Below are 18,918 nucleotides of genomic sequence, written 5' to 3'. Positions count from 1 at the left end.
TATTACAAAAAGCACAATTTTCAGTATTTTTCCGCTTTTAAAAATAAATACAGACAGGAAACACATTGTTTTCTGTCTGTATTTATCTGTCTGTATTTATCTGTAAAAATCCGTAAAAACGGAAAACTGGGAGCCTTAATTATAATTTAGAATGTGTTGTTTTTAGCAGGGAGATGCCTGTATTCAAAATGGCTTCTGAATTCATCAAATTGTCCTTGTCAGATGTAGATGCACCAGGGCACATACCACCTCATGCATTGCAATGGAAGCCCCCTCTATGAGGTGAACGATAAATCACTGGCCTAGACGCACTGAACCTGCATCAGATCGTCCACTAACTACAACACATCGCTGGACACATCCTAGATTTAATTTTTGCTAATACCGAGCTAGTTACTAGACCAAGCCTTTCTAAACTCTGCCCACTGACTCTTCCCCTCCACTTCCCTTTTTACTCATCTCAAGCCTCCTCCTACTGCTATGACCTCCACAAACAAAACCCCAGAAAATCTACAATCCATCACTCGTCTATCCCTCCACTATCTTTTCAATCAAAATAACAGCCTAACATGTCCCCTTCTTAAATTTTACATTTCACTATACTAACTCACTGCTAATCCTCTATGGGTCTCAGAGTAGCGTGATACTCACCAGAAAGCATTCCAACACCTCATATGGGGTAGCAAGCGCTATATAAATACTAACCTTTTCCCCTCTCCTATCTCTCGGCTACTCTTTTCAATCCAAATAACTCACTAACACATCCACCACTCAAATTTCTTTCATAATATAGACTATACTAATTCAACAATAATCTCTTATGTGTTCCGGAGTAGCGTGCTACTCACCGAAAAAACGTTTTGACGCCTCATCAGGGGTAGTAAGTGCTATATAAATGCAATTACAATACACTACAATACAATAAATTAAACAGCCAATAATACCATGGTGGTGAGAAAGAAATACTCCTTGCACAGGACACATCACCTATCCTCATGGATCATACAAATAGAAGGAGTGTCTTACACAAGTTCTGCTTACCCAACATAAAATAGCATTTTGTAAGCCCTGAAGCCTTTTCTAGTGTTTTAAATTATAAATGGACTACCTTACAAAACACAATAAATAAATACATTGGAATTTAGCAGAATAAATCCTTGACTTTTCCTCAGAATTGTGTGTTTTTCCTATTGGCTTTCATATGACGCTTGTGATTAAAAATAACATCCTCAGCTCTCAAGAGCTACTCTCAACAGTTACTACTTCTCTCTCCCACCCACACACAAACACTTGGCCATTCACCCGAGAAGGGGATCAAATCAATGCCTGGCAGGAAACAGAAGACTAAGGGCCAGATGTAGGAAGCCTAATACCGGTCGGTAACGGCCGAAATTACAGAATTTCGTCCGTTACCGACCGGTATTAGGCATTTGAGATGTAGGGGCCTAATTTAAGGATTCGGTAATTTACCGAATCGGTAATTTAAGGAATCGGTAAATTACCAAATTCTTAAATACCGATTCGGTAAATTACTGAATCCTTAATGTAGGAAGCACTCAAGTGAGTGCCTTTCACTTGTAAGGATTCGTTATTTACCAGCAACTACAAGTTGGTGGTAAATAACGAAAACCGTTCAAAAAGCAATTTTGTGCTTTTTTAACAGTGCCATGTGGCAAACATACATGTGTCATTATCCAGAGAGATTGCTGTGCACACCTGTTAATCCACATCATTTGTTTTCTTCAACTATAAAGTTTGTTTGCGTGCATCTTGGGTACCGTGATCTACCCGAAGTCACGGTACAAAGACATACATGTGTGCCACATGTGAACCCATGCACTATTCAGGGGTGCAACAGGGTGTCAATGTGACACCCTGCCACCCTTGTAGGTCTTCCCTCTCTTACAGATTCAGTTTTTACCGATTCGGTATTTACCGATTTGGTAATTCCCATTCTTTCCTATGGGCCTTCAGGCATATAGGAATGAATGGGGAATACCGAATCGGTAAATACCGAATCAGTATTTACCTAATCTTACCTAGTTGGTAAAAATTACCGAATGAATACCTACATACCATTTACCCATTCTAAAATACCGAATGGGTAAAAATCGGTATTTTAGAATCAGTAAATGGTATTTACCTACATCTGGCCCTAGAAGAGGAATCTGCCATTACGGTTTTGAAAGGGTATTTTTAGAAAGATGATGTAGCCAGCCCGTGCCTTAGGTTGCCAGCCAGGGAGAGCAAAAGACCTGTGTGTGCCCATCTGTGCCCACTCAACAGACATTGGATCCTTGCTTTCTTCGGACTCAGCTGTAACACTGACTTTCCACGATCTTCCAAGGCGTGTACGTATACACTGATCATATTTTGTATACTGAGCTCCTTTGCTGAATGTTCCAAACATGTTGTTTACAGCAAAGAGCAAACATGCCATAGCAACAACTTTGAGCTGTTTTCCACATAGTTGCTCTCCTGCTAAAAGGTAGTTTATTTTCAGAGCTTTTATGATGAACCAGATGTGCTTGGCAAGGCAAGCTCGCCTTTATTGTTAGGCCAACAGCATGAGATTGTTTCTTGTGGTTGAGCGTTCCAAGATCTTGGAGCACGTACTCACAACCGAGTCTCGCCGAACCCGGTTGACAGCAGTTTGGGAATTCGCATTGAGATCCTGTCCACAGATCCCTGAGGGCAGCAATGACCAAATATGGTCAGTTTATCGATAGTCCACAGTGTCAGAATGAAAAAGTTTATGCGCTAAATATAAGGGGCCTCATTTATGAAAAGTGACACATCACTGCGTGAAAACAGCACCCTCCTTGCGACACCAATGATGCGTCACATTTACAGTATGACGCATCATGTCGCAAGGAGTTACAGATACGTCATTATTTCTGACGTATCTGTAAGCGTAAAAGTCACGCATTGCAGGAATGTGTCACAAAAGTGACGCAACTCCAGCAATGCGTCCTTTCACATGGGGAAAGCCCCATGTGAAAGGGCTTGCGTCAGTCTTACGCCTGCTGTGTGGCAGGCGCAAGAATTTGACGCAACAGCGTCCTAAAAGTGACGCAGTGACATCTCATAGATGTCACTGCGTCACTATTACGAGGATTTTTGCGGGGGAACGCCCCCTCTGCATACATTATACCTGACGTAGGTATAATGTAGCGCAGGGGATTACAAAGTGACGCATCTGCTTAGATGCGTCACTTTGTAAATAGTGCGCAACAGGAGGCATGTTTTACGCCGCCGATGCGTCACAAAAAGTGACGCATCGGAAGCGCAAAACTGACGCAAGGCCTCATAAATTAGGGCCATAATTCTTTGAACATGTGGCAATTGGCTAAAGCGGGGGACATACTTTTGTTTGGGTCAGTTTCTGCATTGTCCATGAGCTGCAACTAAGACACCTATCTGGCTGATACATTTATTTATATTTTCACATGCTCTGGTTTTCTTAATTGTGGTGCATTGAACAACAGAAGTATAGTCATCGATATTAAAATAAGTTACGTTTGTGACCAAGAGGGGAAAGTGCTGAAGTTAACGAAGCCATGAGCCTATAACTTAGTCTTGGAAATTGATCATACAAGCTAATCCAGCAGGGAAACTGCCTTTACAACCAACATTGTCTTGACCATGCCTGCCATTTCTTCCCATGCGGAACCATGCTTTCCTTAACCACTCATATGCTTGGTCAAGGCTATGCGTGGCCTGCATGCGTGGATGGGGGCGGGCACAGGAAGAGGAAGGATTGAGAGAGGACTGGGTCTGGTAAGTGGGGTTGGGGCTGGGTTTTTGGGGGTGTGGGGTCGTTTTTAGGGGTGGGGGTAGTTTTAGTAGGCCTGGGTGGTAAATTCTGTTCTGCTTGTGGAATTTGGGTAATTTTGCGTTCCGCGGAGAAAGCGATATTGCCCAAAATTCTGCGTTCCGCAACTTCGCAAAATTTTTTGCTTGTTCGCGTACTCAAAATGCGCGTTCGCGAGATATTTCCCCCCGAGCATGCAAACAGCAATTGTGAACAGGAAAAAAGCACCGCTAACAAGCAATTCTGCGTGTTCGCGGAATTTCTGCATGTTCGCAGAGATTTTTTATTATTTTGCAGAGATTTGCGTAACGCGATTACGCAAATTTCACCCACCCCTAGTTTTTAGTGCTGGGGTGTTGGGTTGTGTAAAGGGAAGGAGGCTGGGTTTTAGGGCCCAGGACAGACGGGGTTGGGGTAGTTTTCTGGTTTGAGGGTCAGTTTTTAGGACCCAGGGTGGGGGGGGGGTTTAGTTGGGGTTGAGTTCATGGTTGATTGTCAGTTTTTAGGACTCAGGGAGGGAGGAGAAGGGACAGTTTTCAAGGCTGGGGCAGTTTTAGGGCTCGGACGGGGGGTTGGATTTGGGGAACTTTTTGTGACTTAGGGCGAGTTTTATTGCTCAGGGCAGGGAGGGGTAAGGGACAGTTTTCAGGGCTAGGGGGCAGTTTTAGGGCTCAAGGGCAGGTCTGGGGTCAGAGTAGTTTTAAGTACGTGGGGCTGGGTTTTAGGGCTCAGGGTGGAGGGGCTGGAGTGTGACCTTTACCCCACATCCCTTTCCCAAACATGCCTTTACCATGTAATTGCGTGGTAAAGGCATGTGTGGTAAAGGAATGTGTGGTAAAGGAATGCGTTGTTAAGAAGCATTTGTTGTTCAGGCCGCATTGTGAACCCGTGCGTGGTTTAGCCATGCGTGCCTCTGTCATACAACCATTCCAGCACCTCAGCGCACCAACAGGGAAATTGGAGCACAGACTTTCTGTTGTGCTTCCTTCTGTGCTTTGCCTTACTCAATAGCAATTCAGTTTTAGATCAATACAAATTAGGCTCATCTATCAGTGACTGATTCCAAGACCAACAGTAAAAAAAAAAATAGAACAATATGTCACCTTTGAAAAAAAGTCATAAAGGCTGCACCAGAATGCAGAGTCCAATTAAAATGCAGGTAAGATGAGAGGGGCTGAATCTAGCACTGTAGGGCATATCATGTTATATCTTCTATTCCCCACACATTTGCAACAAAGTGCCTAAGCAATAGGATAAACCATCTTAAGGTTACATCAACCCCCAAAGTCCATTCTCTGCACCCTCCCATATACAAGGAAGAAAACCTCTGCAGTCAAATGCAACAAGCAGATTTAAAAATGGGGAAAGTGAATGCCCAGGTTCAGATTCAGAGTAAAATCCAAAATTCGTAGGAAGTAGGATAACACTAGAGTGTTTTAGTAAACATATTTGAGGGTTTTCTGTATTATTCTATGTACATTATTAGGTCATCTCTGTAATGAGCATGAGGAGAATCTCCCTGATTTTAGGTTGATCCACAAAAATCTAAAACTTGTGAAAAACCAAGGGAAATAGAAGCAGACAAAAAGGCTGGATGGTAAATATTTTCCACCCTCCTTATAATAATAATGGTCAACATTTTAATACTGCTTACAGTGTAGGCCACTGCAGCTTTCTATTTATGTGCGTGAACATGCCATGACCACAACAGAGCTGTAGCACAGCATCCCCACAGGAAGCTCTGATATTGTATCATATAATCCATGTAAATTTATAAAGTTATATTTATTTATAAAGTATAATATCACTGATATGATTTACATGTACTGATGTACTGATTTGATAGCTGTTATTGGGTGTCAGCAGCGATTACCCATAAGGCAGTGATACAATAAGCCATCTAACATGTGATAAATCAGTTGAGGTGTTACTGCATCAAGTTGGTTTTCCCAGTATAAATGTTTCAATTATTGGGAAGCACTAAACCTTTTGCTTTTTTCTTCACCCTGATTTTGAGATCTAAGGAGGCTACTACACTCCATATGAGCTTTGCTAAAAAACATAAAAACTCACATGTTCTGGTAATTTTCTAGCATTTTTTCCAAAATATAACGACTGGGTTCACCTGCCAATATTTATCACAAAAATCATAATTCCGATATACATGCTAACAAGAGGTAGCATATATATGGGAATTTATCATCCCATTCATCATCAGGGGCAAACCCTTAACTTATGCGTAAATAACATTGTTATCAGGAGTGAGGCCAAAGACCTACAAGAATGTCCACTATGGCATTGTTATTATTAAAGGTATGCTTTCAATAAAGAGCTGTAGAGGGCAAGACGTGCCAAATCACCCTCCAATCGAATGTATGACGTTACAAAGAATTCCGTTGTAACGCATGCCTTTACCACTCATGCGTTACAACGGAATTCGTTTTCCACGCATAACCTTTACCCCGAAACCCCCCCTTTTTTTCTTTTCATTTACCACACATGCATTTACTACGTATTTCGTAGTAAAGGTATGCGTGGTAAAGCCTCTCGTTGTAACCACGCAGGCGTTGTAATGCATGCGTGGTAAAGGATTTCGTGGAAATGGCTTCGTTGTAGAGGCCGTTTCCCCCTCCAATCATCATCTAATCAAACAACAAAGATCTGGCACTAGTGGGCACCTTCTCACATTTTTGTGTATAAATGATTGATATGGGTGGGATATTCTTACCTTTACCTTAAACCAGCTGTTTGTTTACTCAGTCTGACCTAATCCTCTGTGCCCGCTTGAATAATATTTTAAAACAGAGACGAAAAGAAAAGTGGTCAGTCAAGTCACTCAGCATACAACATACCAACTCTAATTAAGTATATTGGTACTACAAAGAACAAGCATTTGCAATGCATAAGGTCTCGCATTAGGAAAGTTTGAGCTATTGGTATTGTAAATGACACATTTTTTATATATGTGTTGGTTTTGAAAATAGCAAAAATAATAGCTTTGTCATTTACAATGCCAATAGTTATAACTTGTGACACCTATAGCATTTGTAATGCAATATGTGTTGTATTCACGTGACTTAGATGTATTGATATTACAAATAACAATGGCTTTGAATTTTTTTAATAATTAATACTTAAATAAAAGTTATTGTAATTTATAATGGCAATAGCTTAAACTTTTGTAAATAACTTTTGTGAAGAATATGTTCAGTGTATTTTATTGTGACGAAAATCCAAGAACAGAAGTGAAATACTAACCTCTTTTTCTGACATTTTTAATGAAGCTTGAAACATTGAGAGATCATATTTGACCCAGTTGTTGGTAAATGGTTGCACAGATTGATGCTGTGGTGGGGCTGAGAGATGTTGTGGTGGCGACTAGTGATGCTGTGGCATTCAATGATCCTGTGGTAGCGCATAGTGATGTTGTTGTGCCCCTTAGTGATGCTGTGGTGGTGCTGAGTGATGCTGTGGTGATGCGATAGATAGAGTGAGTGGGATAGATAGATAGAGTGAGGGCGATAGATAGATAGAGGGAGGGCGATAGATAGAGGGCGATAGAGAGATTGAGTGAGCGAGTTAGGTAGATAGATAGATAGATAGATAGATAGATAGATAGATAGATAGATAGATAGATAGATAGATAGATAGGAGTGAGGGCGATAGATAGCTAGACAGATAGATAGAGTGATGGCGATCAGTATCTAAATAAATAGATAGAATGAGGGCGATAGATCGATAGAAAGATAGATAAAGTGAGGGCGATAGATAGATAGAGTGAGGGCGATAGATAGCGTGAGGGCGATAGATAGCTAGATAGATAGAGTGAGGGCGATAGATAGATAGATAGATAGATAGATAGAGTGAGGGCGATTAGATAGATAGAGTGAGGGCGATAGATAGAGTGAGGGCGATAGATAGATAGAGTGAGGGCGATAGATAGATAGAGTGAGGGCGATAGATAGAGTGAGGGCGATAGATAGAGTGAGGGCGATAGATAGAGTGAGGGCGATAGATAGAGTGAGGGCGATAGATAGAGTGAGGGCGATAGATAGAGTGAGGGCGATAAGATAGAGTGAAGGCGATAGATAGATAGAGTGAGGGCGATTAGATAGAGTGAGGCCGATAGATAGATAGAGTGAGGGCGATAGATAGACAGATAGAGTGAGGGCGATTAGATAGATAGACTGAGGCCGAGAGATAGAGTGAGGGCGATAGATAGACAGAGTGAGGGCGATAGATCGATAGACAGATAGAGTGAGGGCGATAGATCGATAGACAGATAGAGTGAGGGCGATAGATAGATAGTTGTGTGTGTGGTTGTGTGTGGTTGTGTGTGTGGTTGTGGTTATGTGTGCATGGTTGTGTGTGTGTGGTTGTGTGTGTTATGCTTTGTTTTTCTATGTTATGTTATGCTATGTTTTGTTGTGTTTGGTATGTTATGTTTTGCTAGGCTATGATATGTTTTGTTTTGTTATGCTATGCTATGTTTTGTTATGTTATGCTATGTTTTGTTATGCTATGCAATGTATTGTTTTGCTATTCTATGCTTTGTTTTGTTATGCTATGCAATGTATTGTTTTGCTATCCTATGCTTTGTTTTGTTATGCTATGCTCTGTTTAGTTTTGCTATCCTATGCTATGTTGTGTTTTGTTATGCTATGCTATGCTATGTTTTGTTATGCTATGTTTTGTTATGCTATGTTTTGTTATGCTATACTATGTTTTGTTATGCTATGCTATGCTTTGTTATGCTTTGTTATGCTATGCTATGTTTTGCTATGCTATGCTATGTTTTGCTATGCTATGCTTTGTTTTGCTATGCTATGTTTTGTTGTGTTTGATATGCTATGTTTTGCTATGCTATTATATGTTTTGCTATGCCATGTTTTGTTATGCCATGTTTTGTTATGCCATGTTTTGTTATGCCATGTTTTGTTATGCCATGTTTTGTTATGCCATGTTTTGTTATGCTATGTTTTGTTTTGCTATGTTTTGTTTTGCTATCCTATGCTATGTTGTGTTTTGTTATGCTATGCTATGCTATGTTTTGTTATGCTATGTTTTGTTATGCTATGTTTTGTTATGCTATACTATGTTTTGTTATGCTATGCTATGCTTTGTTATGCTTTGTTATGCTATGCTATGTTTTGCTATGCTATGCTATGTTTTGCTATGCTATGCTTTGCTATGCTATGCTTTGTTGTGTTTGATATGCTATGTTTTGCTATGCTATTATATGTTTTGCTATGCCATGTTTTGTTATGCCATGTTTTGTTATGCCATGTTTTGTTATGCCATGTTTTGTTATGCCATGTTTTGTTATGCCATGTTTTGTTAGGCTATGTTTTGTTTTGCTATGTTTTGTTTTGCTATCCTATGCTTTGTTTTGTTATGCTATGCTCTGTTTAGTTTTGCTATCCTATGCTATGTTATGTTTTGTTATGCTATGCTATGTTTTGTTATGCTATGCTATGTTGTGTTTTGTTATGCTATGCTATGTTGTGTTTTGTTATGCTATGCTGTGTTTTGTTATGCTATGCTATGTTTTGTTATGCTATGCTATGTTTTGTTGTGTTTTGTTATGCTATGTTTTGTTGTGCTTTATTACGCTATGCTTGGTTATGCTGTGCTTGGTTATGCTGTGCTTGGTTATGCTGTGCTTGGTTATGCTGTGCTTGGTTGTGCTGTGCTTGGTTGTGCTGTACTTGGTTGTGCTGTGCTTGGTTGTGCTGTGCTTGGCTGTGCTGTGCTTGGCTGTGCTGTGCTTGGTTGTGCTGTGCTGTGTTTTGCTGTGCTGTGTTTTGCTGTGCTGAGCTGTGTTTTGCTGTGCTGTGTTTTGCTGTGCTGTGTTTTGCTGTGTTGTGCTGTGTTTTGCTGTGGTGTATTTTGCTGTGCTGTGTTTTGCTGTGCTGTGCTGTGTTTTGCTGTGCTGTGTTTTGCTGTGCTGTGTTTTGCTGTGCTGTGTTTTGCTGTGCTGTGCTGTGTTTTGCTGTGCTGTGTTTTGCTGTGCTATGCTGTGTTTTGCTGTGCTGTGTTTTGCTGTGCTGTGCTGTGTTTTGCTGTGCTGTGCTGTGTTTTGCTGTGCTGTGTTTTGCTGTGCTGTGTTTTGCTGTGCTGTGCTGTGTTTTGCTGTGCTGTGTTTTGCTGTGCTATGCTGTGTTTTGCTGTGCTGTGTTTTGCTGTGCTGTGCTGTGTTTTGCTGTGCTGTGCTGTGTTTTGCTGTGCTGTGTTTTGCTGTGCTGTGCTTTGCTGTGCTGTGTTTTGCTGTGTTTTGCTGTGCTGTGCTGTGTTTTGCTGTGCTGTGCTGTGCTGTGTTTTGCTGTGCTGTGCTGTGTTTAGCTGTGCTGTGCTGTGTTTTGCTGTGCTGTGCTCTGTTTTGCTGTGCTGTGCTGTGTTTTGCTGTGCTGTGTTTTGCTGTGCTGTGTTTTGCTGTGCTGTGTTTTGCTATGCTGTGCTGTGTTTTGCTGTGCTGTGCTTTGCTGTGCTGTGCTGTGTTTTGCTGTGTTTTGCTGTGTTTTGCTGTGTTGTGCTGTGCTGTGTTTTGCTGTGCTGTGTTGTGTTGTGCTGTGCTGTGTTGTGTTGTGCTGTGCTGTGTTGTGTTGTGCTGTGCTGTGTTTTACTGTGCTGTGCTATGTTTTGCTGTGCGGTGCTTTGCTGTGCTGTGTTTTGCTGTGTTTTGCTGTGCTGCGCTGTGCTTTGCTGTGCTGTGTTTTGCTGTGCTGTGTTGTGCTGTGCTTTGCTGTGCTGTGTTTTGCTGTGCTGTGCTGTGCTGTACTGTGTTGTGTTTTGCTGTGCTGTGTTGTGTTTTGCTGTGCTGTGTTGTGCTGTGCTGTGTTTTGCTGTGCTGTGCTGTGTTTTGCTGTGCTGTGTTGTGCTGTGCTGTGTTGTGTTTTGCTGTGCTGTGCTTTGCTGTGCTGTGTTTTGTTGTGCTGTGCTATGCTGTCCTGTGCTGTGCTTTGCTGTGCTGTGTTGTGTTTTGCTGTGCTGTGTTTTGCTGTGCTGTGTTTTGCTGTGCTGTGCTGTGTTGTGCTGTGCTGTGTTGTGTTTTGCTGTGCTGTGCTGTGTTTTGCTGTGCTGTGTTTTGCTGTGCTGTGCTGTGTTGTGTTTTGCTGTGCTGTGTTGTGCTGTGTTTTGCTGTGCTGTGTTGTGTTTTGCTGTGCTGTGCTGTGTTGTGTTTTGCTGTGTTGTGTTGTGTTGTGTTTTGCTGTGCTGGTAAGGGTATGTGAGGGTGTGTGTGAGGGGGTGTGAAGGTGAGGGTGTGAGGGTGAGGAGGTGTGTGAGGGTGAGGAGGTGTGTGAGGGGTGAGGGGGTGAGGGCTGAGGGTGAGTGTCTCCAATGAATGTCACTGCTTGGCCTTCTTTGAAAATGTTCAGTGCTGCAAATAGAGCATGCCGCCCTAATTATCACAGCATGCCGCCCCAGCTGCTGGAGCACTCAACTGCACATTAATTATAGTTGAGTGCTCCAGCAGCCTGGGGCGCCTGTTGACATGCTGTGATAAGTGGGTCTCATGCTGTGATAATTGTTGCGGCGCCTGAGAAAGTGGAGACTCCTGCTGGGATAATTGGTCTTGTGGCGCCTCAGGAAGTAGAGTTTCATGCTGGGATAATTGGTCTGGCGGGCTTGCAGCGCCTGACGTCCAACAAACGTGCACAAGCTGCTCAACCTTGAAGCGCGTTCACAGACCTGGGTCGACTCAGGCCCAGGTCTATATCGGGCTCGTTCACAGCTGTTACTCCCTTGACAGGGAGGAAGGTGACTATAGTCTCGCTGGCGGGAGCGCTTCGCGCTCCAACGCCAGCTCGACCTAAAAATGTGCCCATTAGTGCCAGATCTTTGTTGTTTGATATTATTATTAAAAGTACACCTACATATGAGCTTCCATACAAATCAGTTCACATTATACTGAATCGCGGCTTTCGATTCTCCACCTTTATAGGTGAAATATTAGCGTCCTTTTCCATAGGGAACATATATTAGGTTCTACAGCAATACACGCATGTTGCTATCGGTTTTACTCCTCAGGTGCAAACTAAAAATTCTTATATTGTAAAAGGGAGTGGCACTATGTTTTAGTTTGTGGAATTCATAACCTGAAAAGGCACATCGATAACATTTATTGGTCTGGCCTAAAGATGTTTCCATTATACTCTTATTGGAAGTATAGCCCAACTGCATCTTTCCTTCTCCATGGCACTCTTCTGTGAGGACCTATGTTGGTAGTAAAGCACTACTGCAGCTTTCTATCTCCATCTAATTATCCCATTCTGGTGAGGACCTCTGTTGCTGTAAAGTGCACACGTTTTCCATCTACATTGTACAACTCTTCTGTGAAGACCTCTATTGATAGTATAACACAACTGCATCTTTCCATCTCCATGGCACTCTTCTGTGAGGACCTCTGTTGATACTATAACACAACTGCATCTTTCCATCTCCATTGCACTCTCCAGTGAGGACCACTATTGATAGTATAACACAACTGCAGCTTTCCATCTCCATTGCACTCTTCTGTGAGGACCTCTGTTGATACTATAACACAACTGCATCTTTCCTTCTCCATGGCACTCTTCTGTGAGGACCTCTGTTGGTAGCAAAGCACAACTGCAGCTTTCTATCTCCATCTAATTATCCCTTTCTTGTGAGGACCTCTGTTGCTGTAAAGTGCACTCATTTTCCATCTACATTGTACAACTATTCTGTGAGGACCTCTGTTGATAGTATTACACAACTGCAGCTTTCCATCTCCATGGTACTCTTCAGCGAGGACCTCTGTTGGCAGTATAACACAACTGCAGCTTTCCATCTCCATGGCTCTCTTCAGTGAGGACCTCTGTTGGCAGTATAACACAACTGCATCTTTCCATCCCTATGGCACTCTTCAGTGAGGACCTCTGTTGATAGTATAACACAACTGCATCTTTCCATCTCCATAGCACTCTTCAGTGAGGACCTCTGTTGGCAGTATAACACAACTGCAGCTTTCCATCTCCATGGCTCTCTTCAGTGAGGACCTCTGTTGGTAGTATAACACAACTGCATCTTTCCATCTCCATGGCTCTCTTCAGTGAGGACCTCTGTTGGCAGTATAACACAACTCCATCTTTCCATCTCCATGGCACTCTTCAGTGAGGACCTCTGTTGGCAGTATAACACAACTGCAGCTTTCCACCTCCTTGGCTCTCTTCAGTGAGGACCTCTGTTGGTAGTATAACACAACTGCAGCTTTCCACCTCCATGGCACTCTTCTGTAAGGACCTCTGTTGCCAGTATAACACAACTGCATCTTTCCATCTCCATGGCACTCTTCTGTAAGGACCTCTGTTGGCAGTATAACACAACTGCAGCTTTCCACCTCCGTGGCTCTCTTCAGTGAGGACCTCTGTTGGCAGTATAACACAACTGCATCTTTCCATCTCCATGGTACTCTTCAGTGAGGACCTCTATTGGTAGTATAACACAACTGCAGCTTTCCACCTCCATGGCACTCTTCTGTAAGGACCTCTGTTGCCAGTATAACACAACTGCAGCTTTCCACCTCCATGGCACTCTTCTGTAAGGACCTCTGTTGCCAGTATAACACAACTGCATCTTTCCATCTCCATGGCACTCTTCAGTGAGGACCTCTGTTGGCAGTATAACACAACTGCAGCTTTCCACCTCCATGGCACTCTTCTGTAAGGACCTCTGTTGCCAGTATAACACAACTGCATCTTTCCATCTCCATGGCTCTCTTCAGTGAGGACCTCTGTTGGCAGTATAACACAACTGCATCTTTCCATCTCCATGGCACTCTTCAGTGAGGACCTCTGTTGGCAGTATAACACAACTGCATCTTTCCATCTCCATGGTACTCTTCAGTGAGGACCTCTATTGGCAGTATAACACAACTGCATCTTTCCATCTCCGTGGCACTCTTCAGTGAGGACCTCTGTTGGCAGTATAACACAACTGCAGCTTTCCACCTCCGTGGCTCTCTTCAGTGAGGACCTCTGTTGGCAGTATAACACAACTGCATCTTTCCACCTCCATGGTACTCTTCAGCGAGGACCTCTGTTGGCAGTATAACACAACTGCAGCTTTCCATCTCCATGGCTCTCTTCAGCGAGGACCTCTGTTGGTAGTATAACACAACTGCATCTTTCCATCTCCATAGCACTCTTCAGTGAGGACCTCTGTTGGCAGTATAACACAACTGCAGCTTTCCATCTCCATGGTACTCTTCAGTGAGGACCTCTGTTGGCAGTATAACACAACTGCAGCTTTCCATCTCCATGGTACTCTTCAGCGAGGACCTCTGTTGGCAGTATAACACAACTGCAGCTTTCCATCTCCATGGTACTCTTCAGCGAGGACCTCTGTTGGCAGTATAACACAACTGCATCTTTCCATCTCCATGGCTCTCTTCAGCGAGGACCTCTGTTGGTAGTATAACACAACTGCAGCTTTCCATCTCCATGGCTCTCTTCAGCGAGGACCTCTGTTGGCAGTATAACACAACTGCATCTTTCCATCTCCATGGCACTCTTCAGTGAGGACCTCTGTTGGCAGTATAACACAACTGCAGCTTTCCACCTCCATGGCACTCTTCTGTAAGGACCTCTGTTGCCAGTATAACACAACTGCATCTTTCCATCTCCATGGCACTCTTCAGTGAGGACCTCTGTTGGCAGTATAACACAACTGCAGCTTTCCACCTCCATGGCACTCTTCTGTAAGGACCTCTGTTGGTAGTATAACACAACTGCAGCTTTCCACCTCCGTGGTTCTCTTCAGTGAGGACCTCTGTTGGTAGTATAACACAACTGCATCTTTCCATCTCCATGGCACTCTTCAGTGAGGACCTCTATTGGCAGTATAACACAACTGCATCTTTCCATCTCCATGGCACTCTTCAGTGAGGACCTCTGTTGGCAGTATAACACAACTGCATCTTTCCATCTCCATGGTACTCTTCAGTGAGGACCTCGGTTGGCAGTATAACACAACTGCAGCTTTCCACCTCCGTGGCTCTCTTCAGTGAGGAATTCTGTTGGCAGTATAACACAACTGCATCTTTCCATCTCCATGGCACTCTTCAGTGAGGACCTCTATTGGCAGTATAACACAACTGCATCTTTCCATCTCCATGGCACTCTTCAGTGAGGACCTCTGTTGGCAGTATAACACAACTGCATCTTTCCATCTCCATGGTACTCTTCAGTGAGGACCTCTATTGGTAGTATAACACAACTGCAGCTTTCCACCTCCATGGCACTCTTCTGTAAGGACCTCTGTTGGCAGTATAACACAACTGCGTCTTTCCATCTCCATGGTACTCTTCAGTGAGGACCTCTATTGGTAGTATAACACAACTGCAGCTTTCCACCTCCATGGCACTCTTCTGTAAGGACCTCTGTTGCCAGTATAACACAACTGCATCTTTCCATCTCCATGGCACTCTTCAGTGAGGACCTCTGTTGGCAGTATAACACAACTGCAGCTTTCCACCTCCGTGGCTCTCTTCAGTGAGGACCTCTGTTGGTAGTATAACACAACTGCAGCTTTCCACCTCCATGGCACTCTTCTGTAAGGACCTCTGTTGGCAGTATAACACAACTGCATCTTTCCATCTCCATGGCGCTCTTCAGTGAGGACCTATGTTGGCAGTATAACACAACTGCAGCTTTCCATCTCCATGGTACTCTTCAGTGAGGACCTCTATTGGCAGTATAACACAACTGCAGCTTTCCATCTCCATGGTACTCTTCAGCGAGGACCTCTGTTGGTAGTATAACACAACTGCAGCTTTCCACCTCCATGGCACTCTTCTGTAAGGACCTCTGTTGGCAGTATAACACAACTGCAGCTTTCCACCTCCATGGCACTCTTCTGTAAGGACCTCTGTTGGCAGTATAACACAACTGCATCTTTCCATCTCCATGGCACTCTTCAGTGAGGACCTCTGTTGGCAGTATAACACAACTGCATCTTTCCATCTCCATGGCACTCTTCAGTGAGGACCTCGGTTGGTAGTATAACACAACTGCAGCTTTCCACCTCCATGGCACTCTTCTGTGAGGACCTCTGTTGGCAGTATAACACAACTGCATCTTTCCATCTCCATGGCACTCTTCAGTGAGGACCTCTGTTGGTAGTATAACACAACTGCAGCTTTCCACTTCCATGGCACTCTTCTGTAAGGACCTCTATTGGCAGTATAACACAACTGCATCTTTCCATCTCCATGGCACTCTTCAGTGAGGACCTCTGTTGGCAGTATAACACAACTGCATCTTTCCATCTCCATGGCACTCTTCAGTAAGGACCTCTGTTGGTAGTATAACACAACTGAAGCTTTCCATCTCCATGGCACTCTCCAGTTGATAGTAGTCAAGTCAAGTCAAGTCATAGAATTTATATAGCGCACTACATACCCAGAGGGTTTCAAGGCGCTTGGGGAGGGGAGGGGGATTATTTGTCAAATATCCACGTTTTAAGTTGTTTTCTGAACGCTAGGTGATTCTGGGTGAGGCGAAGGTAAGTGGGAAGTGAGTTCCATGTTTTGGCAGCCAGGTATGAGAAGGATCTGCCTCCCATGGTGGTTTTGTTGATGCGAGGGACGGTGGCGAATGCTTGGCTGGAAGATCGAAGTTGGCGGGAGGGGGTGTAGAAGGACAGTCGAGAGTTGAGGCAATCTGGTCCGATGTCGTAGAGTGATTTGTGTGCGTGGGTAAGCAGTCGGAAAGTAATCCTCTTATTGATGGGTAGCCAGTGGAGGTCTTTAAGGTGACCCGAGATGTGTTCGTTGCGTGGGATGTCTAATATGAGCCTGGCTGAGGCGTTTTGGATTCGTTGTAGTTTCTTCTGTAGTTTGGCGGTGGTACCTGCGTAGAGGGTGTTTCCGTAGTCCAGTCGGCTCGTGACCAGAGCATGGGTGACTGTTTTCCTTGTTTCGGTGGGGATCCAGCGAAATGTTTTTCTGAGCATGCGAAGGATGTTGAAGCAGGATGAGGATACGGCGCTGACTTGTCTGTTCATTGAAAGTGAGGAGTCCAGGATGACGCCAAGGTTCCGTGCGTGGTCTGTCGGGATGGGTGCTTTTCCGAGGGCTTCCGGCCACCAGGAGTCGTCCCATGCAGAGGGGGATTTACCTAAGATGAGGACTTCTGTTTTGTCTGAGTTCAGTTTCAGACGGCTTTGTTTCATCCATTCGGCGACTTCTTTCATTCCTTCGTGTAGGTTAGTTTTGGCGGTGCTGGGGTCCTTGGTGAGAGAAAGGATCAGTTGAGTGTCATCCGCGTAAGAGATGATGTTGAGGTTGTGTTGGCGGGCGATGGTCGCGAGGGGGCTCATGTATACGTTGAAGAGGGTGGGGCTGAGTGAGGATCCTTGTGGTACGCCGCAGATGATTTCAGAGGCCTCGGACTTGAATGGTGGGAGGCGGACTCTCTGGGTTCTTCCGGAGAGGAACGAGGTGATCCATTCCAGTGCCTTTCCTTGGATTCCGATGTTTCTGAGGCGCTGTAAAAGGGTGCTGTGGCAGACTGTATCGAAGGCTGCGGAGAGGTCGAGGAGGATGAGGGCGACTGTGTCTCCATTGTCCAGTAGAGTTCGAATGTCGTCTGTTGCTGCGATGAGGGCGGTCTCAGTGCTGTGTTTTGCTCGGAAGCCAGATTGTGAGGAGTCGAGGGATTTGTTGGCTTCGAGGAAGGCGGCGAGCTGGTTGTTGACAGCTTTCTCGATGACTTTGGCCGGGAATGGAAGAAGTGAGATGGGGCGGTAGTTTTTGAGTTCGGTGGGGTCTGCTGTTGGTTTTTTCAGAAGGGCGGTGAGTTCAGCGTGTTTCCAGTCTTCTGGGAAGGTAGCGGAGTTGAAGGAGCAGTTGATGACGTCTCGGAGGTGCGGGGCTATGACGGAGTCTGCTTTGTTGAAGATGTGGTGAGGGCATGGGTCTGTGGGGGATCCAGAGTGGATGGAATTCATCAGGCGGATGGTGTCCTCAGTGGAGATTGGGTTCCAGGCGTTAAGGGTGTTAACTGGGGGAAGATGGTCAGCAGATGGTAGGGTGGGTTGGTTTCCGGGTTGTTTGTCAAAGCTGTTGTGGATGTCTGCAATCTTGTTGTGGAAAAATGAGGCTAGGGAGTTGCAGAGGGTTTGAGAGGGAGTGATGTCGTTGGAGTTGGCCGAGGGGTTGGAAAATTCCTTCACGATGTTGAAAAGTTCCTTGCTGTTGTGGGCGTTGTTGTCGAGTCGATCCTTGAATGCTGTTTTTTTGGCTTTTCGGATCAGTTGGTGGTGTGTACGGATGGCGTTTTTGAAGGCGTCCTTGTTGCTGGTGGATAAGTCTTTTTTCCAGGCCTTTTCAAGGGAGCGGCATAGTTTCTTGGATTTCTTGAGGTCCTTGTTGAACCATGAGGCCTTCTTGATTTTGTGTTGGCGTTTTTTCAGTGGTGCTAAGGTGTCTGCGGTGTTGGATAACCAAAGGGTGAGGTTGGAGGCGGCTTCGTTGGCGTTAGAAGAGAGGGCAGGGGAGGTTTGAAGGAGCGATGAGGAGATCTGTTCCGTGGTGATTTTGTTCCAGTTTCTTTGTAGAGTTGGTTGGAGGTGGATGATGGGTTTCGGCTTGTTGTAGGTGAAGTGGACGCAGCTGTGGTCAGTCCAGAGGAGCTCCGTAGTGTGGTTGAAAGAGACATGGTTGCTAGAGGTGAAGATGGGGTCGAGTGTGTGACCTGCGATGTGGGTGGATAGTATAACACAACGGCAGCTTTCCATCTCCATGGCACTCTTCTGAGAGGACCACTGTTGGCAGTATAAAACTACTGCAGCTTTCCATGTACTCTTGTGTGAGGACCTCTGTTGGTAGTATAACACAACTGCAGCTTTCCATCTTCATTGCACTCTTCTGTGAGGACCTCTTTTGGTAGTAAAGCACTACTGCAGCTTTCTATCTCCATCTAATTATCTCATTCTTGTGAGGACCTCTATTGCTGTAAAGTGCACGTTTTCCAACTATATTGTACTACTCTTCTGTGAAGACCTCTATTGGTAGTATAGTGCAACATGTATACATAAGCCTAAAAAATTGTTCCCTGGGATTAAAACTTTTTAGACAATTATAC

This window comes from Lissotriton helveticus, chromosome 10 (assembly GCF_964261635.1).
Source record: "Lissotriton helveticus chromosome 10, aLisHel1.1, whole genome shotgun sequence".
NCBI classification, from domain to species: Eukaryota; Metazoa; Chordata; class Amphibia; order Caudata; family Salamandridae; genus Lissotriton; species Lissotriton helveticus.
This window is presented reverse-complemented; position numbering follows the sequence as displayed.